The 19,677-nt window shown below is 46.6% G+C and overlaps 1 protein-coding gene across 1 annotated transcript in view; it reads left to right on the forward strand.

Annotated features, from left to right (window-relative positions):
* The first annotated feature begins 12,370 nt into the window (after window positions 1–12,370).
* Window positions 12,371–19,677, forward strand: part of MYO16 (myosin XVI) — a 579,449-nt gene continuing 572,142 nt past the window's right edge. The window contains exon 1 of the mRNA XM_037896729.2: window positions 12,371–12,709. The gene's annotated coding sequence lies outside the window, so the exon portion shown is untranslated. The remainder of the gene's footprint in view (window positions 12,710–19,677) is intronic.

Consider the following 19,677-nt stretch of genomic DNA (forward strand, 5'->3'; position numbering starts at 1 on the left):
CCCTCTATATTCCCAGTTCTTTTGTCCCAGCTGTGATTGCCCATGTTCCCCCCAGTTTCTGACCTTTTGGACTTATGTGTGGGCTTTTGTCTCCTGCCCCGTCACACCTAGTTTAAAGCCTGCCTCACTAAATTAACCAGTCTGCATCTGAAGATATTCTTCCTTTTCCTTGATAAGTGGAGCCAGTTCTGCTCAGCAGTCCTTCTTGGAACAGCATGCCATGATCAAGGAAACCAAAGCCCTTCTGGTGACACCATCCATGCAGCCAGGCATTCTCCTCCAGGATGTGTGTCTGTCTCTGCTTTGTCCCCTACCTTTACCTGGAATACGATCTGTGCCCCTACCCCATTCAGCCCTGTAGTTATGTCCCTGAGCCTACCAAAAATACCTTGTGGTATCACTAGTCCCCACCTGGATGAGCAGTATGGGGTAGTCAGAGGGCTGGATGATCCACAGCAATCCTTCTGTAATGTCTTGGATACAGGCTGCTGCCAGACAGACCACCTCCTGTGATATCATGTCAGGCTAGCAGCTGAACGTCCCTGTCTCTCTTAGAAAGGAGTCACTGACTCCCCCCTGCCTTTGTTTCCTTTTGGGAGTGGTGGCTGTCATCCTCCCAAGCTTGGGGGTACATGGCTTCTCTTCCTCCACCTTTTGGGGGAAATTCCTCAATGCCAGGCAGCAAATTGGTTTTCTTTATCTCTATGGAAAGTGGTTGGGAGTAGTGGTGGAGCATTGCCTGCTGCCAGAAGTAACCAGCAGCCAGGTTCCTCCCTGTGAAGGATCAGTTTTCTTCTCCCCTGGTGTTGCTACTGACATCCTCTCCATTAGGATTGCTTCCTTAAACTTGGAGATCTCCATATGCATATTTTGAATGAATTATTCATGTGCATAGATGCTCTTAAGCCTGGCCACCTACTGTAGCTCTCTCACCTGCTTCCTGAGAAATTCTACAAGGAGGCACCTCTCACACTGGATCATTTCCCCTGCCTGGCTTTCTGTAATGGGGAAATTCAGGCCACAGTCTCTGCAATTCCACACCAGGACTTGGGTAGAGGCATCCAAGGTCAGGTTCTTTGTCTGAACGCAGGTGGAGAAGCCCTGAGCAGTAGTGGCATTGCTGATGTGGCTTTTCCAAACCATGCTGATTTTATTCTTTTGCCCCCCCTAAAAACACCCTCTCAAGCTCCCCTTGGTTGCTTAGTGTTTGGCTTTTAAGCCCTTCTCTCCTAGATCAGCCCTGTTTCCTCATTAACACACAGGGGAAGGATGATCACAAGGATGATCAAGGGTGATCAAGGATCAAAGGACAAAAAGCTAGAACCTTGCTAGTTTGCACTCAGCTAGTAGGCTTCTGGCCTCCACTCCCCCTCAGTCCCCAAACACACAAATTCCCAGCAGGTCACAGGGTAAACTGAGCCAGCCCAAAGCAAAACCAAACAGAAAAACAAGCTTGTCCACTCACCAGAAGAATTCATGCTCGCTCCTTCTTCAGCCAGGGAATTGCCCTCTCAGACTCCCATTGTGAGTACTAAGGCATATTGCACCAGATCCTCAGCTGGTATAAATCAGTGAATTGAATACAATGGATCTGTGTTGATTTATACCAGCTAAGCATCTGACTAACTGCCTTTACTATGTAGAAATATTGCTTTGTTGAGTAGAGGGTGGTGAGAGAGCAAACCTCTGAATATAGTAGAATGATTTAAATATTGACATCTCCTCTTAAATTTGCCTATGTTCAGTATTAAAATGTCTATTCCCAATATTAAAATGAATTCACTAACTATATCTGAGCCTGTTTTACCTCAGAGGCATCACTTCTGTCTCTAGATACCATACTTCCCTGAACTAATCATTTATAGAATGGGATTTATTTTAATTAGGGAGACTGAAAACATATTTGGGAAATGCACAGAGGACAGTCTTTAGCTGATAGATTTGAAGCAAGAAGGCAATCATAGCAGGATGATGTCTAATTTGAGAAACAAATCTGATCACTGTAATTTGAATTGACAGTAGGAAAGATACTGTGAATATCATCCATATTTGAATGAAAACTAACTTTTTCTCCTTGACTTTCATAATGTTTTATTAAGTAACCTTGGTTAGAAACTCATGTCACTGGTTCATTGGAGCCAGCTAGGTCAGGCTGGTGCTATGTTATGTATATGTAAATAAAGATATGTGTATTTTTTCTCTCTCTGAAAGGGCAGTAGCCCTCTGTGTCCTTCTTTCCCATTGCTTGAACTTCTTGCAGTATTGCATGATCTCTCCTTTGAAAATAATGGAGTTTCCTTCTATTGCATCTTTCAGATGAATATTATACAGCAAGCAGTGGTGATCCTGTGATGTGTATATTCTGAGTCTCCTCACCCTTTTTCCTTTACCTTGCCCCCCACACTTCATGTGTTTACAGTACGTACCCTACTTGCCATAATCATCATATAAGGAAAATGTTTCTTTACATGTCAATTTATCTTCTTCAAGACAGCCTGTCTACTGCTCCAGTTGTGTCTACGTGGGCAAACTGGTTTGGAAGCAAGGTTTGAGAATCAGAGGTGCCAAATCATGCACTTTGTCTTTCCTGAAATACTGTTCCCCTAGTCCTGCCTTTCTTTATTTCCTTGCAAGCCCCAGCTCCCTCCTTCCCTCCTTAGGCCTGTTTCTATACTCTGTGGCCACCCAGCACCTTTTCACGTCCCTCCCTGGCAATTAACTCCCTTCCATCCAATCCACCTGAAGCTGCCCACCCCCAGCCTCCAAATGTCACCCCAGCCTCCAAGCACTGCTTCCCACCTGACCCTATTGTCCAAGTTGTCAAACTGTATCGTCTACCTTTTCACAGATGATTGCTGCATTAGGAGGTGATCCATACACACAGTACAAAACACTTTGGGAAGCCCTGATAGAATAGGTCTCCATCATCTCTAATTTCTAGGATTCTATGATAAAGGGGCTCCACAGGGAGTGAGATAAGCCCCGAGCAACAGACGGCAGTTGTCACTCCTCTGCAAGTAATCCCCCCGGAGCACCAGGGAAGAGCACCAACTCCTGTTTCTCAAACACACAAGCTGGGATGTTATAACCAAAGATTGACAGAGCCAGAAGAGTACCCAGAAGTCACCTACTACAGGACAGGCCCAACAAAGAAAATAACAGAACGCCACAAGCCATCACCTTCAGCCCCCAACTAAAACCTCTCCAACGCATCATCAAGGATCTACAACCTATCCTGAAGGATGACCCATCACTCTCACAGATCTTGGGAGACAGGCCAGTCCTTGCTTACAGACAGACACCCCAACCTGAGGCAAATACTCACCAGCAACCACACACCACACAACAGAACCACTAACCCAGGAACCTATCCTTGCAACAAAGCCCGTTGCCAACTGTGTCCACATATCTATTCAGGGGACACCATCATAGGGCCTAATCACATCAGCCACACTATCAGAGGCTCGTTCATCTGCACATCTATCAATGTGATATATGCCATCATGTGCCAGCAATGCCCCTCTGCCATGTACATTGGTCAAACTGGACAGTCTCTACGTAAAAGAATAAATGGACACAAATCAGATGTCAAGAATTATAACATTCATAAACCAGTTGGAGAATACTTCAATCTCTCTGGTCGCTCGATTACAGACCTAAAAGTCGCAATATTACAACAAAAAGACTTCAAAAACAGACCCCAACGAGAGACTGCTGAATTGAAATTAATTTGCAAACTGGATACAATTAAGGCTTGAATAGAGACTGGGAGTGGATGGGTCATTTCACAAAGTAAAACTATTTCCCCATGTTTATTCCCCCATCCCCCCACTGTTCCTCAGACATTCTTGTCAACTGCTGGCAATGGCCCACCTTGATTATCACTACAAAAGGTTTTCTTCCCTCCCCCCCCACCCCTGCTGGTATTAGCTCATCTTAAGTGATCACTCTCCTTACAGTGTGTATGATAACACCCATTGTTTCATGTTTTAACTTAAATTAAATGTTTGATTTAATTGCGGATTGGTCCTGCTTTGAGCAGGGGGCTGGACTAGATGACCTCCTGAGATCCCGTCCAACCCTGATATTTTATGATTCTATGTTCTCTGTGTATATAAATCTCCCCACTGTATTTTCCACTGAATGCATCCGATGAAGTGAGCTGTAGCTCACGAAAGCTTATGCTCAAATAAATTTGTTAGTCTCGAAGGCGCCACAAGTACTCCTTTTCTTTTTTGCGAATACAGACTAACACGGCTGCTACTCTGAAACCAAAGAAACTGTGATGTTTAAGAATAACATACAAGCTGAATAGACCTTGGAGCAGTCTGGTGTTAGTCTGACTTGATTTCAATGAAAAAGCTACATTAAAGAAAACATACAAGTTATGGAAGCAGGTGAAAAGTTGTACAGAAATATCAAAATGCTGGCAGCTGAAGAGTACAAAATAGCCAGGAAAGCCCAATGGACTGGGAGCATAAAAATGAGCTAATTCATGCCAAATATGGCAACAGGGAGGGTCACAAAAATGGCCTGAAATAGTGTAGCCATGGTAACATTGGGGGCCATCCAGCCACCTTGCAGTCTCAGTGGGCACTGGCAGCCAAAGTCTCACATGTAGGAATTGGCGCACCATTGCACTGGAGGCCTGCCTGCTGCTGCTGGGAAAAATGTGCTTTGTGCATTAGCATTTTGGAAACAAGCTTCCGGTAGGCACGTGTATCACATAACAGCCTGAAATGACTCCCAATAAGGAGAATGGCAGTTCTCTAGGTAGCAAGAAAGACACTTATTTGGTAACAAAGATTAGGATAGATTAACCAGATAAGGACTAATGACCTTTTTAGGAAAGGTGGCAATCGTTTGGACCTGTGAGTAGAGATTGGCAGCAACTGTCGAGGTTGAAGGAAAAATTCCTCTTTCACTTCAAAGCACATGCTGTGAGCCTCAGCGGCAGCATGGGATACAATTTAGACAAGCTCCATGCAAGCTCAAACTGCAATCCTCCTGCAAAATGCAAGCGGCCTGGGGAATTGTCATGCCACTCTATGCTCATCTCCTGCCTTACCCTATGTTTGTATAAATCCTGTCCCAAATGCCTGTTACCAACCTCAGAGTGTGCACCACAGCTCCCAAGGGGATTTTACTTAGACTGCCATTCTCTAGATCACAAATTTCTTCCATTTCACAATTCTATCTGCTGAGCCACTGTACAAATGGCATGCTCCAGGGGATAAGCAAGGCGTTATCTTGTGTACTTCTTTGTCGGTTAGGTCCTAAGCAGAATAGTAACCTAGATTCACAGCTATCAATAAAGAGTATGTATTTTCAGTAACATCCCTTGGTAGACTGTAGGTTGAATAGGAATCAATCCAAATTGTTGTTAGATTATACTGGAGTCCGATAAGAAAAAAAATGCATTCAGTTAACATCACCGAGTGATCCCACCTAACTATTACAATTTTATCCAAAATTGATTGTACTGAAGTCATATAACAGGCATCCGATGAAGTGAGCTGTAGCTCATGAAAGCTTATGTTCAAATAAATTTGTTAGTCTCTAAGGTGCCACAAGTACTCCTTTTCTTTTTGCATATAACAGAAATGTATTTCTATAGTGAACGTTACCAACCTCAGATTTATATTTGAAGTAATCTTTTTTTTTTTACTTCCTCGTATCTCGTGGGGTTGCAAAAGATGATTAGTACATGTTTTCATGTTAGCAAAATGATTAATACTACAAAATTGGATCTCTTCATATATACTAGAGGTTGTGGCCAGTGGGAAATTGGCCTTTTATATCTTGCTGCAAGTGAAAGTATCAGCTTTGGGAACAGAAACAATATTGCCTTTTTAATGAAATATTGTCCACTTACTTGAACAGTTCTGATTAATTTATTATTTGTTAGGATATTATTTCAGTGTTGGCTGCCTTTTGGAAGTAAACTAAAAGTTCACAATACATACAAAGACATGGTTTTGTTTTCATTTTATTCAATTTTTGCAATGAGGTTAGTTGTTAATGTTGCCAACTGTTAATATTTTTCACATTTTTATTTAATGGCTCTGAGATTAAAACTTAGACTAGAAGACATTTGGGTACTCTTTTTACTGTGCCATAAGCTTCCTGTGTAACCTTGGCCAGGTCACTTAATCTCTTTGTGTCTTTACTTTCCTCATTTATAAAAAGGGGATAATACTAATTGACTTCACAGAGGTGTAGTGAGGCTTAGCTCAATAATGTCTTTAAAGCACTTTGAGATCCTTGCTGATGCTGTAGAAATGCAAAATATTATGATACTAGAACTATGATGGACTTCAAATGACAGTAAAAGTTGCAAGTCGCCACAACAATGTATGGCCACAAAAAGGAGAGGTAATGTTAATCAATTCTATGGAAATGGGCAACTTCTCTGAGACCAAAGCTTTGTCTCGTTTCTCTGCTTCCAAAAAAAGCAGAAATATCAGTTCAATAACTAATATTGGTTTTAGACACCATCATTCTGCTTTTGTTTTAATACTTGTGACTTGATGCTTTTTTGACAAAGGCCCCTATCTTGCAAAGACTTTCTTCGTGCTTAAATTTACTCATGTGAGTTGTCCCACTGACTTTCCCTATTCCCACCTCCTCTTTCTTAGCAGGCCCAAATATACTTGCAATGCACGCCCACAGTCCCACATCTTTCAATTTATGGTCATGTTGGGTTTTGGAGGGTTGTAAGTCTAGGGTCTTGGTCCCACCTCTTTTGTATCCCGTGGGAGGAGTGAGGAATGAGGTTGTGCTATGGTCATGGATAGGCATTTCTTTGGTCTTTTAGTGTTTTATACCTTTTCCACCCAAGCCCCCTTTGCCCCTCCTGACTGGTTGCTTGACCTTGGCTCGAGAGAAGAGCCAGGCCCCTTCCAATGTATACTCATAGATTACACTCCCACCATACCCTGTAACACTTTAGCTCCATGCCTTATCTTTTCTCATTGTACTAAAAGCCCCATCTGGTTGTGGGAAATGCAACACATGGTGTCTTTGTCAGCCTGAGATAGAATTTTGGATTTGACTTTTTGATACTCTTATATCTTATACTAATATGTGTAAAGAACAATGAACAGACAAGCTTATATGCTAACAGGGTGGTTTAATTATGTTGACAGGAGAGCTCTCTCCCTTCAGCACAGAGCGACTACACAGGAGATCTTACAGTACAGTTGTGCTGTTTTAAAATTTCTAGTGTAGATATGGCCCAACACACAACTCACAACTTCTCCTAGGGTATCTGAGGCCTTGTCTACATTACAGAGTTTTGTCTACAAAAGTTATGTCGACACTCAAAAAGTGCTATAACAAAAATCGGTATCGCATGTTCACACTCACTCCCTCTGTCACATCCACAGTTGGGGCACTAGCATCGATAGTGTGAGCAGTGCACTGTGGGTAGCTATTCCACAGTCCAGCTCGACACCTTCTGCCTCTAGGTCTTGTGGGAATGTGGAGCGGATCACAGCACATCTTCGGACTGGGCTCAATATCCCATGATACATTGTTTTGTGTCCCAGCATTCCATGGGCTTCTGGCTTTCTTTCATGGCATTTTTCAACAGCTCTTGTTTGCTGTGCACCCCAGCACCTGTGTGTGAAGGGATTGATCCCACACTGCTCTCCTGTGCTCTGATAACTGTCATGAAGACATCGCAGATGACAGTGCAGTTAATCGCAAAGTTCCTAACTGAAGAAGACTCCCAGTTGCCTGACATGCTGTGTGATATGGATAGGAGCAACTTTAGATTGCTTTTGGCATTCACAGAACAGCTGCGGAGGGTGGACCGTCTCTTTTAGGTTCGGGAAACCAGCACTGAATGGTGGGATTATATCATCATGCAGGTGTGGGATGATGAGCGGTGGCTACAGAAATTTTGCAGAAAGCCATCTTCCTAGAACTATGTGCAGAACTCGCCCTAGCACTCCAGCACAAGGACACCTGAATGAGAGCTGCCCTATCGGTACAGAAGCATGGGGCAATTGCTGTGTGAAAGCTGGAGACTCTGGACTCTTACCGGTTGGTCGCGAATCAATTTGGTGTTGGGAAGTCAACCGCTGGGGCTGTGTTCATGCAAGTGTGCAGGGGAATTAATCGCATCCTGCTACGAAGGACCGTGACTCTGGGAAATGCGAGTGAAATATTGAACAGCTTTTCAGAAATGGGTTTCCCTAACTGTGGAGGGGTGACAGATGGCACACATATTCCAATTTTGGCACCAGACCACCTTGAAACAGAGTACATCAATAGGAACAGGTACTTCTCCATGGTGTTGTGCATCACCATGGGTGTTTCACTAACATCAACATGGGGTGGTCCGGAAAGGTACATGATGCATGCATATTTAGGAACACCAGCCTGTGCAGAAAGCTGCAAGTGGGGACTTTCTTTCCAGACCAAAAGATTACAGTGGGGGATGTTCCTGGGAGACCCGGTGTACCACTTACAGCCGTGGCTCATGAAACCTTACATGGAAAACCTGGACTGCAGTAAGGAGCGGTTCAATAACAGGCTGAGCGGGTGCTGGGATGACAGTGGAATGTGCCTTTGGCAGATTAAAGGCACACTGGTGATGCCTTTATGGCAGGTTAGACCTCAATGAGGATAATATTCACATGGTCATAGCTGTGTGTTGTACGTTGCATAATCTTTGTGAAGCTAAGGGTGAAAGCTTTGCTTGGGAGTGGAGTGTTGAGGCAAACTGCTTGGCTGCTGATCTTGAGCAGCCAGATACCATGGCTATCAGAGGGGCCCGGCAGGAGGCCAATTCAAATCAGGGAGGCTTTGAGGCAACACTTTGAAAATGAGAACCAGTAATGTATATCTCTCTGATTGGTGCTGCAATGTTATATTACATGTAGTTTTCCTAGGAAGTAATAGCGAAATTTGGGCCTTACATTCCAGTAAGCAAATGATTAAACCGCCTGTGTATTATTAGTAGTTCCTACTATCTCAATTTGTAGGAAACAAATAAAGATGAGTTACAGTTCAAAAACTTTGCTTTTATTGCACAAGAAACAACACACACACACACACAAAGATGCTTGGTGGGAAAGGAGGTACCAGGGAAGGGCAGACTTTCAGAGCTGTGTGTAGGTCCAGCTATCATTCTGAAAGTTGTCTAAGGGGGTGGAGTGAAGGGGAAATCAAGAAGTCCTGGAAAGTGGAAAGGACTCTGTGGGTGGAGTTGGGGGGGCACAGAAAAGAGTTCTGAATCTGCTGCAAGGGAGGGCGTGCACACGTCTGCTCAGTCTGCAGCATTATTAAGGACTTCAGCATCTGCATTTGCTCCTCCGTGACTTTAATCATCTGCTCAGTAGCGACCTTAACAAACGCCTAATTTTCTTTTCTGTCCTGTCTTTTGGCTTCTCTCCAATCCTTGTGTTCACTTTTCTCTGCATTGGAGAAGTGCAGTACCTCCCGGAACATGTCTTCATTGCTTCGTATTGGGCGCTTTCTTATCTGGCGGAGATGCTTGGCCAGTATGTGTGGGGTGTTCCTGAAGGCCACATCTGCTGATGAAGAAGGAACAATGCACAGAAGCATGATTGTTAAGTTCACACACAGCATTGAAATATATCAGTTAAATACACCTTTTGTAACGTAACAATCACCTTTTCACTGACCCTTGGCAAGCGCACATTTCTGTGAACTCCTAAAACATAGTGAGTGTTGGCTGCGGGGGGGGTGCTCCGCCTGGAGAAAAGAGCACACACTCTGCAAGGGCTGCAGTGAAACTGACTAGGAAAAAAATTCTAAAGTTCTCCCACACTTTTCCACAGGCGGGGTCATTCTAGCAGATATCTCACTGCTGAGGGTAAGCAGGGAAGCGAGGGTACATCTACTACATGCTTGTGGCTTCCGCCCTGGTCCCTGTGCTGCTCGCATGTGGCTTCCGCCCTGGTCCCTGTGCTGCTCCCCTTTCCCCCAGCACCTCCTGCCCGCTGGTGGGCACCACTGATCAGCACCTCCCCCTCCCTCTCAGCACCTACCGCCTGCTGTGGGTCAGCTGTTTTGCGGTGTCAGGAGGCACTGGAGGGGAGGGGAAGGAGCGAGGGTGCAGCGTGCTTGAGGGGAGGGGGCTGAACTGGGAGGGGAAGGGGTGGAGAGGGAGTGGGAAGAAGCAGGGCGGGGTGGGGTCTTGGCGGGAAGGGGTGGAGTGGGGACGGGGACTGGGCGGAGCCAGCGGGAGTCCCTTCCCTCCCGGCAGATTACAAACTCGGTGCCTGTGTTTTATTTTGTCACCAAAACAGGGCATTTTTGAGCCAAGAGTTGCATTGCAGTGTTTATGCATCCACTGTTTTGTCAACAAAAGCTGCCTTTTGTCAAAAAAACTTTGTAGTGTAGCCAAGGCCTACGTAACAATGACAAATAGTATAAATCCATTATTTCAATTGACCCAGTATAAAAAGGTGACAAGAGCACAATAAAAATAAGAGTGAGAAAGTTACTGTAACACTTTGGAAAAAGCAAGTGACGTGCAAAGATATACCATCAGTACCTTTGAAGAGCCATTGTCTACTATGTCTACACTACGCAGCTTTTAGCAACAGGGCTGGGCTGCTACAGCTGTGTCACTCAAAGGTGCACAGTGTAGCCACTGTTTGTCAGCTTTCCTGCAGACAAAAAACTCCCCCCGCCCCTACCCCAAGTGGTGTTACCATTGTTGGCAGGAGAGCGCTCCTGCTGGCAAAGAGCTGTTCACACACTGGCACTTGTCATCAGCAAAACTTTTGTCTTTCGGGGTGGGGGTAGGGGTTTACACCTCTGAAAGACAAAAGGTTTGTTGTTCAGTTGCCAGTGTAGACATAGCCGAACTGTTTGACATGCTCAAAAATAGACTCCTGATAATAAGGACTTTTTTTTGTTAGACTTCTGCACATTCTGCTAGGAAAGATGCCACTAGAAGAGTGGCTTTCAACCATTCCAGATTACTGTACTCCTTTCAACAGTTTGATTTGTCTTGTGTATCCCAAGTTCCACCTCACTTAAAAACTACTTGCTTACAAAATCAGACATAAAAATACAAAAGTGTCACAGCCACACTGTTACTGAAAAAATGCTTACTTTTTCATGTTTACCATATAACCATAAAATAAATCGATTCGAATAGAAATATTGTACTTACATTTCAGCGTATAGTATAGTATATAGAGCAGTATAAAAAAGTCACTGTATGAAATTTTAGTTTGTACTTACTTCACTAGTGCTTTTTATGTAGCCTGTTGTCAAAACAGGCAAAAATCTAGATGAGTTAATGTACCCCGTGGAACACCTCTGCATATCCCCAGGGTTATGCGTACCCTGGTTGAGCACCACTGCACTAGAGCATGAGAATGCTGCTTACAGCATGTGGATGGAGAAATGTAATGGCATTTTTTTCATAACTGTATATCTTTTAAAAAGTACCATCTCACTGAGCAACAACTATGATGTTCCCAATGTTTCCCTTTTGTTTGGCATTGTCAATTTGGCAGGGAATCAACCAGTTCTTTGTTGTGCTGAACAGCAACCAGATTGTTTGAATCTGAATGGGTATTTCCCCACCCCCCCACCTTTTCCTTCAAGCAGTTGATGCAAAGGGGAAAAAGAGACAAGGAATTTTGAAAAGAATCTCATCTTTATAATTTGTACTATACATTTGGATAAATCCAAAGGGGAGAAGGGTATGTGTATTTGTAGGAGTGTGTATGCTGTAAGCAGCAGTCTCAGGCTTTAGTGGCATATTTCCTAGCAGAATGTACAGAAGTCTTGCAAAAAAGTCTCTGATTATGTGGAGTCTATTTGCGCTTCACTTGCTTTTTCCAAGTGTTAAGTACATTAACTTTCTGCCTCTTGTTTTTATTGTGCAATGGTGTTGTCACCTTATTGTATTGAGTCAATTGAAATAATGGCTTTATCCTAATTGCCATTGTTACTCAGAGTGAAGTAAAAGAGGTTGTGGTAGGGGGATTGAGACCTGAGGAAATAAGTATGTCTGCACTGCTGCCAGGGCTATAAATCCACGGATGGTAGCAACTGTGTGAACATCAGTGTAGACAGGCTGTGCTGTTGAAAGGCCCATGCAATCTAATCCTGTTCACAGCAAGTACAGTGATTAAACTGCGGTCAGCGAGCCTCCATTCAAGCTTCTACCATTGCTGCTTTTGCCCCTGTGGCAGGGACAGTCGGAAACCGTAAGGCAAGGCAGCCGAGTGTGTGTGTGTGTGTGTCAGACTGAGAGGAACACACAAAAATGTGTGTGAGAGAGAGGAAGGGAGAACTAACGGCCTGCATGTGATCGAGAAGTAACTGGGGGGATGCGGGGGGAGATGTGTGTGCTTGAGGGAAACACTGACAGAAAGCGAAAGTGTGTGTCAGAGATCGACACAAGCGGAGCCGCCCGCGCTCACACCTCCTTGTGGGAACGAAGTGCTGCGCGGCTGGGAGGAGAGGAAGCAAAGCAGCTGTTAGCTTTGACTCAGCCGCTGTAATTGGTGTGTGTGTGTGTGTGTCTCCCTCCCGCTCTCGTCTCCTCCCACCCCCCTCTTGGTGCTGGGCTGAGTCTCAGCCAGGGAATCGCTCTGCCTAGAAGTGCCTCGCCGGCGGAGCCTGGCACGACTCTGGCCACACCCGGGGCAATCGAGAGCGTCTCCCCGCCGGAGGCTGCGGGCTGGTGAGAGCCCCCCACGTCGGCGAGGTGAGCGTGAGGCGCGCGGGCGCGGAGAGAGACCGGCCCCCGCGGGGCGGCTTTGGCGCCCGGCTGAAGTTCCGGCGCTCGCTGCCTTGCGGAGCCGCGGGGGGCTGCGCGGGGCCCCGGCTTCTCACCGGCCGGGTTCGCTGCTCCGCGAGTTTGCCGGCGCCTGAGCCTCGGGAAGCGGCCGGTGCTGTGACACGCGTCGCGCTTTGTGTCCTGGGCGAGCCTTTAAGCTGAGGGTAAGACACACACCCCCACACACACCCACACACACGCCTTGCCCCAACCCGCGCGGAGAGCGGGCTGGTCGGCGGGAGCTGGCCGCAGGGGGAGCCCGCCCGGAGAAGGGTGAAAGCGGCCAGTTGCTAAGGTTACGGGGGGAGCGCTGGAGAGGGTCACCCATGTCGCCCCGCCGGGCAGGGGCTGGCTCCTGTGCTGTGTGGGGAGAGAGCCTCTAGTTTAGAGCAGTGTTTTCGGGGGGCTGGAACAATCTGTCTAGTGGGGGTGCTGAGAGCCGTTGAACCAACCTGTCAACCCTGCATGAGAAACCACTTCAAGGCAGGGAGTGTGGCAGCACCCCTAGTTCCAGAACCTATGAAATAAATGGGCAGCAGGTTTCAAACAAACAAAAGGAAGTTATTTCTTCACACAAGGCACAGTCAACCTGTGGAACGCCTTGCCAGAGCATGTCCTGAAGGCCAAGACTATAACTGGGTTCAAAAAAAGAACTAGATAAGTTCCTGGAGGATAGGTCCATCAATGGCTATTAGCCAGGATGGGCAGGGATGGTATCCCTAGCCTCTGTTTGCAAGAAGCTGGGGCTGGGCGGGAGGGGATGGATCACTTGATGATTCCCTGTTCTGTCATTCCCTCTGGGGCACCTGGCACTGTCCACTGTAGGAAGACAGGATACTGGGGTAGCTGGACCTTTGGTCTGATCCAGTATGGTTGTTCTTATGTTATGTTATGTTCTTATGGCCGTGTTTCTCAACCACCCATCCATGGACTGGCACTGGTCCCTGAAATCTCCCTGGTACAGTTTAGGAAGGCAGTAGCTGGTCCCTGGTATCAGAAAGGTTGAGAAAAGTCTGCTTTAGGCTATGTCTACACTGAATACCTTACAGCAGCACAGCTGTGCCACTATAGCCCTGCTGCTGTAAGGTACGCAGCGTATAGCCACTCTTTGCCGGCAGGAGAGAGCTTTCCTGCTGGCAAAATCTCCACCCCAAGGGGAGGTAGCTTTGTTGGCAGGAAAGTGTCTCCTGCCGACAAAGTGCTGTCCACAGGGACAGGCATGGAGACACTTTTTGTCATTAAAACTTTTGTCAGTCAGGGGTGTGTTTTTTCACATCCCTAACTTGACAAAAGTTGTAACAATAAAAGCGCAGTGTAGACATAGCCTTAGAGGAAAAGAGTGGAGGTGAGAAAACTAGTCTAGGATCTGCCCCACATGCTCTTCCTCAAATAATCTGCTCTAGTTTAATGACATTGCACTGAGCATCCTCCTCCTTTTCCTGGGTGGAGTAAACGGATAAGAGCACAACTTGAAGCAAGCCATCAAAACAGTATACATAAATGACTGCATTACTCCCACACCAGCTTATCAGCTACAAAAGATTATTTTTGTTTTTCTGCCCAGCCCCTGTAGGAAAGGTGCAGTCCAGTGGTGTGAGCATGGCACTCAGAGCTAGGAACTCCTCAGTTCTTGTTCCAGCTCTAACACTGATTTTCAGCTAAAAGCCTGGGCAAGTCTTCGCTGTCTACCACAGTTTCCCCCTATTTAAAATAGGAGTGATACCAACCTCACAGGGCCCTTGCTAATATTAATTAATTGGATAATGTACATAAGAATGGCCATAGTGAGTGAGACCAACGATCCATCTAGCTCAGTATCCTGTCTTCTGACAGTGCCTGGTGCACAGAACAGAGCAATGTATGAGTGATCCACCATCTGTTGTCCAGTCCCAACTTCTGACAGTCAGAGGTTTAGGCTTGAGCATGGCTTGAGTCCCTGACTATCTTGGTTAATAGCCATTGATGGACCTATCCTTCATGAACTATCTAATTCTTTTTTGACCCTAGTTATACTTTTGGTCTTCACAACATCCTCTGGCAATGAGTTCCACAGATTTACTGTACATTGTGTGAAAAAGTACTTCCATTTGTTCGTTTTAAACCTGCTGCCTCTTAATTTCATTCAGTGACCCCTGGTTTGTGTGTTATGTGAAGGGGTAAATAATACTTCCCTATTCACTTTCTCCACATCATTCATGATTTTATAGACCTCTGTCATAACCCTTGTCAGTCATCTCTTTTCTAAACTGAACAGCGCCAGGCTTTGTCATCTCTCCTCATATGAGAGCTGTTCCATACCCCTAGTTACTTTTGTTACCCTTCTCTGTACCTTTCTAATATATCTTTTTTTCTTTTGAGATGGGTTGACCAGACCTGCATGCAGTATTCAAGGTTTGAGCGTACTGTGTATTTATGTAGTGGTATTATGGTATTTTTTGTCTTATTATGTGTTAGCTTTTTTGATTACTGCTGCACATTGAGTGGATGTTTTCAGAGGACTATCTGTGGTGACTCCAAGATCTCTTTCTTGGAGTAACAGCGAATTTAGACCCCCATCATTTTGTTTAGGTAGTTGGGATTATGTTGTCCAATGTGCATTTCTTTGCATTTATAGACACTGAATTTCATCTGCCATTTTATTGCCCAGAGACAAGGTGGGTGAGGTAATAGCTTTTATTGGACCAACTTGTTTTGGTGAGAGAGACAAGCTTTTGGGCCACACAGAGCTTTTCTTCAGGTCAGAGCTCTATGTGGCTCGAAAGCTGGACTTTCTCACCAAAAGAAGTTAGTCCAGAAAAGATATTACCTACCCTCTTGTCTCTCTAATAGCCTGATATGGCTACAACTACACTGCATACAACATTTTGTTGCCCAGTTACCCAGTTTTGTGTGATTCCTTTGTAACTCTTCACCGTCTATTTTGGACTTTATCATGAGCAATTTAGTATCATCTGCAAACTTTGTGTTTATTTCTTTTCTAGACATTTATGAATATGTTCAACAGCACTGGTACCAGGACAGATTCTTGAGGAGCCCCACTATTTACGTCTTTCCATTGTGAAAACTGACCATTCATTCCTACCCTTTGTTTCCTATCTTTTAACCCAGGGATCAGCAACCTTCGGCACGTGGCCGGTTAGGGTAAGTCCCTGGCGGGCCGGGACAGTTTGTTTACCCGCTGCGTCCACAGGTTCGGCCGATCGTGGCTCCCACTGGCTGTGGTTCGCCACTCCAGGCCAATGGGGGCTGTGGGAAGTGGCGGCCAGCACATCCCTTGGCCCGCGCCACTTCCCGTAGCCCCCATTGGCCTGGAGCGGTGAACCGTGAACAGTGGGAGCTGCGATCAGCTGAACCTGTGGACATGGCAGGTAAACAAACCGTCCTGGCCTGCCAGGGGCATACCCTGATGGGCCGTGTGCCAAAGGTTGCTGATCCATGTTTTAACCAGTTAACTATCCACGAGAGGACTTCCCTCTTATCCCATGACTGCTTACTGTGCTTAAGAGCCTTTGGTGAGGGATCTTTCTGAAAATCCACATATACTATATCCACCGGATCACCCTTGTCCACGTTTGTTGACCCTCTTTACCTCTTTGTAAAGCACTTTGGACATGAGACGTGCCAAGTATTATCTCCTCAGAGAATATAAGTTATTTGGTTTAATTTGGGGACTTATTCTCCCCCCACCTTGATTTTTATTCCTAGCTTGCTAGGGTGACTGAATTTTCCTATGCTGAATATGGGACACCTGGTAAAATTACTTGTATTCAAGTTAGTTCAACGGCAATCAATCAGAACTATGCAGTACAAGTGTTCAAATTAACATCAAGTTGACTGAGCCCCTGTTAAAAATAAATACTGTGTAGTTGGATTCTCTTTATTTACCTTCTTATCTTTAAGGCTTTAGGGTTCACACAGGAAGGGGTGACAAACACACACTCCTGTACATCTTTCTCACACAGTGGGGGTGACAGACCGACCCGACCCTCCCTGCCTGGTGCTCTCCACCCTCCATGCCTGGCTGGGCCCCCGGGACGGACCCGCCTCTCCTGGTACCTGGCGCCGCATCTTTCCGAGGCAACATGTGGGGGGGCATGCAGGGTCACATGCTCCCCCTCTCCAGATTTCTGCCCGGGTTCACACCACAATGTGGCACTGTGTGGGAGGGAAGGGATGCGAGCTGCTTTCAGGGACGGGGGGTGGGAGGGTGGAAGAAGGGATGACCTGGCCCATGTCTTTGCAGAGCTCATCTCTTTCCCCCCCTCCCCTGCACACACTCCCCTGTGGCTGGAAGCAGCTTGTCCCTTCCGGCCTGCACAGTGTTGAAAGGCAGCTAACGCCTCCAGGCTGCTGCTGGCCACCAACATAACCCAGCCGTCTCCTGTCCCCTGGCTGCAGTGCGGGCCCTAAGATGCATTGTGCACCAGGGCCCAGGGAACCTGACTGCAGGGGCTTCAGCGAACTGGGCCAGAGAGGTAGCTCAACAGGGGAGGGTGCATAGGAGACTGAGAAGCCCTGTGCACCCGGGGGCAGGACCCAGGGCGGCGGGTGTGTGTGTGTGTGTGTGTGTGTGTGAAGAGGGTGCTAAGCCCTTGCCCAGGGGGCTGCTGTGGAGCCTGCAGGGTCCAGGTGTGAACAGGCTGGAAATCATTTCCTCTCCCCCACTCCAGAGCTTAGCTGAGGGGTGGAATGGCTGCTCTGCCAGCACTGCGGGGTGGGGCGGCGGGGGGGGGTTGGCACATGCAGGGCTCGGCTCCACCTGGCCAGCGCTCTGGGCTGTTTTCCGGGGCACCAGCTCAGCCAGAGGCAGTGCGGGAAGGAAGGAGCCTGCTGGCCAGGCTGTTGGTAAGCTGAGTGCTCTGACCAGAGGCTGGTTCTCTGCACAGCACTGGGAATGGGATGCACCCCGTTGGGGGGTGAGGGAATATGGAGGAGCAGTGGGACTGGACGGGGGGGTGGTGAAGGAGAAAAGCAGGGAGAGGACAGTGAGAAGGGAAGCACGTAAAGGGCCGATGGGTGGGCAACAGACGCGACATGTAACCAGCTGCCATTTGGCGCCTGCCCACACTCACCAGCCACTGCAGCATGCAGCCAGTGCCGGCCAGAAATGGGACAAGGTTTGGCATGCAGCAGGGGCTGCGCTGACGGACCATCAAGGGGAGCAGCCGGTCCCACATATTGCAGCTTTCCCTGCTACCAGCCTTGCATCCCTACCCCCATCATCAGCCATTGAACCCCCCCACTCACTGCTGGTGGCGGGCGGCTGGCAAGCAGGGATCCAGCCAGCAGCAGGACCCGCAAGTACTGATGGGGCTGAGACATAAAATACAGGACACTTTGCCCATTTTAAAGAAAAAGTTGGGACACCTGCAGGAGGGCTTAAATATGAGACTGTCCCTTTAAAAATGGGATGTCTGGTCACCCTACCTTCCTCCCTCCTGGCTGACCTGGACCCATGGTGACTTTCCTTTGCTAAAACAAAAGGAGTACTTGTGGCACCTTAGAGACTAACCAATTTATTTGAGCATAAGCTTTCGTGAGCTACAGTTCACTTCATCGGATGCCACAAGTACTCCTTTTCTTTTTGCGAATACAGACTAACACGGCTGTTACTCTGATTCCTTTGCTAAGGAGAGCTGACCAGGACTCCTTTCAAAGCCTATCATTGCTGTCTTGAATTTGGCCTGGGAGGGAGGATGGTGGGGTCACTGCAGAGGCTCCTCGCTTGAGCTAAGTAGGCTGACTCCTCAGTATTCCTATCCATGTTGGCACAGGGAGCAGGAGCCCAGCTCAGAGAACTTGAACTTGTATGGTAGGATGTGCAGAGCTCTGAACTCTGCACCATGGTGGTAGTGATTTATTTGTACTACAATAGCACCAAGAAGCCCCAGCTGAGATTGGAGCATTAGGCTCTGAACAAACACATAGTGAGAGACAATCCCTGCCCCAAAGAGCACACAGTTTAAATAATCAAAGTAGGTAAATTGGTGGAGGCGAAACAAGCCTAAGGTGATATAGGAGGTTAGTGGCAGAGCTGGGGCACAGAACAGGGTCTCCTGACTCCCAGTCCCATGCTTTATCCCATAGGCCATGCTGCCTCCCCATTGTAATAGCTCTTCACTGCAAAAGTGAAATTTGTCTGTTTGTGGTGAAACTGTGAAAAAGTGTGTAAATCCTGTCAATAATGTTTGAAATAGAATTTGTGGGATTATACTTAATGTTGAACATGAATGAGTATAATCGCTCATCTGGTCAACAGGTGGATAGACTGACTCAAAGTTGTATAGTATATATTGTATGTAATCAAATATAGCTTGAGCTTTCTTGAAATTTGGATATTTTACACTTGTTTGAGGCAACTGCATGACCAACACATGGCAATGCCTCACTGTGCTTGGAAACCACTGTTCTATTTCAGTCAGGCATGATGTTCCTTAAAATAGCTCCCTGATTTCAAAGCAACACAGTCAAGTGAAGAGTGTGTGCTACATGCTTCTGGGAAACATATAGCACCTTGAAGTGAAAATCAGAAGGCAGAGTAGGAATCCCTGTGTAACATGGCGTGCAGACAAGATGAATCTACTTAGTATGATGCTACACCAAGAAACAAACATTGTGGCAAAGCAAAGATGATACAAAATGCTTGTCTTGGTACCAAAAAAAGAGGTATGTGGTCCAAAGCCAGTTTGAAGGAGTCAGACTCCAAACAGAGCAGCACAAGTTAAAATTGCCCCTAAGAGCTTGTGATCCACTGTCAGCTCACTGTGTAATAGATCTCAATTGCACTTACTAAATGCAGTAGCATAGCTACAGTGGTCCAAGGGGCACACAGTCCATAGGCAATGAGATTATGGGGGCCCAATTAGAGGGGCTTCTGTGGGAGAGTGAGGCCTATT

This window comes from Chelonia mydas, chromosome 1 (assembly GCF_015237465.2).
Source record: "Chelonia mydas isolate rCheMyd1 chromosome 1, rCheMyd1.pri.v2, whole genome shotgun sequence".
In the NCBI taxonomy this organism is placed as follows: Eukaryota; Metazoa; Chordata; order Testudines; family Cheloniidae; genus Chelonia; species Chelonia mydas.